Genomic DNA, 4,569 nt, shown 5'->3' on the forward strand with positions numbered 1-4,569 from the left:
CCTTCAAAGGGTAATAAATGGAAAATTCCAATGCAAGGAGGGGAACTAAATCCTTGAAAAAGCAAATATGTAATCTTCCAACAAAACTAAAAGACGATAGCCACATGAACGGAATTCCAACTCTAACAACAAAAATAGCAAGAAGCAATAATTACCTTTCCTTAATATCTATTAATATCAATGGACTCAATTCCCCAATTAAAAGACATAGACTATAAGATTGGGTATGTAAAAAGGACTCAACATTTTGTTGCATACAGGAAACCTACCTCAGTGAGACAGACACTACCTCACAATAAAAGGCAGGAAAACAAATTTCCAAGCCAATAGTCCCAAGAAAAAAGCTGGAATAGCCATTCTAATATCGAATAAAATCAATTTTTACCCTAAAGTGATCAAAAAAGATACAGAGGGTCACTTTATATTCATCAAAGGTATGATATACCAAGATGAACTCTCAATTCTGAACCTCTACGCTCCAAATGCAAGGGCATCTACATTCGTAAAAGAAACTTTACTAAAGCTCAAAGCACACATTGCAATGCACACAATAATAGTGGGAGATTCAACACCCAACTCTCTGCAAAGGACAGATCATGGAAACAGAAACAAAACAAAGACATGGTAATACTAACAGCAGTTATGAAACAGATGGAATTAACAGATATCTATAGAACTTTTATTTACCCTAAAACAAAAGGTTATGTCTTCTTTTCAGCACATCATGGTACCTTCTCCAAAACTGACCATGTAATTGCATACAAATCAGGCCTCAACAAATACCAGAAGGTTGAAATAATTCCTTACATCCTATCAGATCATCATGGACTAAGGCTTCTCCTCAATAACAACATAAACATATACCTGGAAGCTTAACAACACTCTACTCAATTATAATTTGGTCAAGGAAGAAATAAAGAAATAAATTAAAGACTTTATAGAGTTTAATGAAAATGAAGCCACAACATACCCAATCTTATGGGACACAATGAAAACAGTTCTAAGAGGAAAACTCATAGCTTTAAGAGCCTCCAAGAAGAAACTGGAGAGAGCATGCACCAGCAACTTGACAGCACACCTGAAAGCTCTAGAACAAAAGGAAGAAAATTCACCCAAGAGGAGTCAAAGGCAGGAAATAATCAAACAGGGCTGAAGTCAACCAAATAGAAACAAAAAGAATTATACAAAGAATCAATCAAACCAGAAGCTGGTTCTTTGAGAAAATCACAAAATAAATAAACCCTTAGCCAGACTGACTAGAGGGCACAGAGACAGTATCCTAATTAACAAGATCAGAAATGAAAAGGGATACAAAACAACAGACACTGAGGAAATCCATAATTTCATGAGATCCTACTACAAAAGCTTATACTCAACAAAACTGGAAAACCTGGATGAAATGGACAACTTTCTAGACAGATACCAGATACCAAAGTTAAATCAAGATTAGATAAATGATCTAAACAGTCCCATATCTGCTAATGAAATAGAAACAGTCATTAATAGTCTACCAACCAAAAAAAGCCAAGGACCAGGCAGGTTTAGTGCAGAGTTTTATCAGACCTTCAAAGAAAACCTAATTCCAACACTCCTCAAACTATTCCACAAAATAGAAACAGAAGGTACTCCAATTCATTCTATGAAGCCACAATAACTCTTATACCTAAACCACACAAAGACCTAACAAAGAAAGAAAACTTCAGAACAATTTCCCTTATGAATATTGATACAAAAATACTCAACAAAATTCTTGCAAACTGAATCAAAGAACACATAAAAATGATCATCCAACATGATCAAGTAGGCTTCATCCCAGGAATGCAGGGATGGTTCTATGTATGGAATTCCATCAACGTAATTCACTATACAAACAAACTCAAAGAAAAAAAAATACGATCATCTCATTAGATTCTGAGAAAGAATTTGACAATATCCAACATCCCTTCATGATAAAAGTCTTGGAAAGAACAGGAATTCAAGGCCCATATTTAAACACAGTAAAAGCAATATACAGCAAACAGTGGCCAACATCAAACTAAATGGAGAGAAACTTGAAGCAATCCCACTAAAATCAGGGACTAGACAAGGCTGCCCACTCTCTCCCTACCTATTCAATATTGTACTTGAAGTTCTAGCCAGAGCAACTAGATAACAAAAGGAGATCAAACGGATACAGATTGGAAAGGAAGAAGTCAAATTATCACTACTTGTAGATGATATGATAGTATACTTAAGTGACCCCAAAAATTCCACCAGAGAGCTTCTAAACCTGATAAACAACTTCAGCAAGTAGCTGGATATAAAATTAACTCAAGCAAATCAGTTGCCTTCCTCTACACAAAGGATAAAGAGGCAGAGAAAGAAATTAGGGAAACAACGCCCTTCACAATAGCTACAAATAATATAAAATACCTTGGTGTGACTCTAACTAAACAAGTAAAAGATCTCTTCGACAAGAACTTCAAGTCTCTGAAGAAGGAAATTGAAGATCTCAGAAGATGGAAAGATCTTCCATGCTCATGGATTGACAGGATTAATATAGTAAAAATGGCCATCTTGCTGAAGGCAATCTACACATTCAATGAAATCCCCATAAAGATTCCAACTCAATTCTTCACAGACTTAGAAAGAGCAATTTGCAAATTCATCTGGAATAACAAAAAACCTAGGATAGGGAAAACTATTCTCAACAATTAAGGAACTTCTGGTGGAATCACCAGTCCAGAACTTAAGCTGTACTACAGAGCAATTGTGATAAAAACTTCATGGTATCGGTACAGTGACAGGCAGGTAGATCAATGGAAGAGAACTGAAGACCTAAAAATGAACCTACACACCTATCATCACCTTTGATCTTTGACAAAGGAGCTAAAACCATTCAGTGGAAAATCAATAGCATTTCTAACAAATCGTCCTAGCTCAACTGGCAGTTAGCATGTAGAAGAATGCAAATCAATCCTTTCCTATCTCCTTGTACAAAGCTCAAGTCCAAGAGGATCAAAGACCTCAACATCAAACCAGATACACTCAAACTAGTAGAAAAGAAAGTGAGGAAGAGTCTCAAGCACATATGCACAGAGGAAAATTTCCTGAAGAGAACACCAATAACTTATGTTCTAAGATCAAGAATTGACAAATGGGACTTCATACAGTTGCAAAGTTTCTGTAAGGCAAAAGACACTGTCAATAGGACAAAATGGGAACCAACAAATTGGGACAAGATCTTTACCAATCCTATAACTGATAGAGGGCTAATATCCAATATATACAAAGAACTCAAGAAATTAGACTCCAGAGAACCAAATAGCCCTATTAAAAAATGGGGTTCAGAGCTAAACAAAGAATTCTCAACTGATGAATACCGAATGACTGAAAAGCACCTAAAGAAATGTTTAACATCCTTAGTCATCAGGGAAATGCAAATCAAAATAACCCTGAGATTCCACTTTATACTAGTCAGAATGGCTAGGATAAAAAACTCAGGTGACAGCAGATGCTGGAGAAGTTGTGGAGAAAGAGGAACACTCCTTCATTGCTGGTGGGATTGCAAGCTGGTACAACCACTCTTGAAATCAGTTTGTCAGTTCCTCCCAAAACTGGACATAGTTCTACCAGAGGACTCAGCTATACCACTCCTGGGCATATACCCAGAAAATGCCCCAACATGTAATAAGGACACATGCTCCACCATGTTCATAGCAGTCTTATTTATAATAGTCACAAACTGGAAACAACCCAGATGTCCCTCAACAGAGGAATGGATACAGAAATTGTGGTACAACTACACAATGGAGTATTACTCAGCTATTAAAAACAATGAATTTATGATATTCTTAGGGAAATGGATGGATCTGGAGAACATCATCCTGAGTGAGGTAACCCAATCACAAAAGAACACACATGGTATACACTCTCTGATAAGTGGTTATTAGCCCAGAAGATCGGAAAACATGAAGCACCATCCAAAAACCACAAGAAACTCAAGAAAAAGGAAGACCAAAATGTGGATACTTCATTCTTTCTTAAAATGGGGAACAAAATACCCATGGAAGGGGTTGCAGAGACTAACTATGGAACAGAGACTGAAGGAAGGATAAGCCAGCCTGATATAGCTGTCTCCTGATTGGCTCTGACAGTACCTGACTAATACAGAAGTAGAGGCTCTCAGCCATCCATTGAACTGAATACAGGGTCCCCAATGAAGGAGCCAGAGAAAGGACCCAAGGAGCTGAAGGGTTTGCAGTTCCTTAGGACAAACAATAATATGAACTAACTAGTACCCTCAGAGCTCCCAGGGACTAAACCACCAACCAAAGAGTACTCATGGTGGAACTAATTGCTCCATCAGCACATGTATAGTAGAGGATGACCATGTCGGTCATTAATGGGAGGAAAAGCCCTTGGCCCTCTGAAGATTCCATGCCCCCGTGTAGGGGAATGCTAGGGCCAGTAAGTAGGAGAGGTTGGGGTGGCAAGCAGGGGGAGAGGGGAGGGAACAGGGGTTTGTTCTTGTTCTTGTTTTTTGTTTTTTGGGTTTTTTTTGTTTTGTTTTGTTTTGGGTTTTTTTTT

Source organism: Mastomys coucha, unplaced genomic scaffold (genome assembly GCF_008632895.1).
Source record: "Mastomys coucha isolate ucsf_1 unplaced genomic scaffold, UCSF_Mcou_1 pScaffold22, whole genome shotgun sequence".
NCBI classification, from domain to species: Eukaryota; Metazoa; Chordata; class Mammalia; order Rodentia; family Muridae; genus Mastomys; species Mastomys coucha.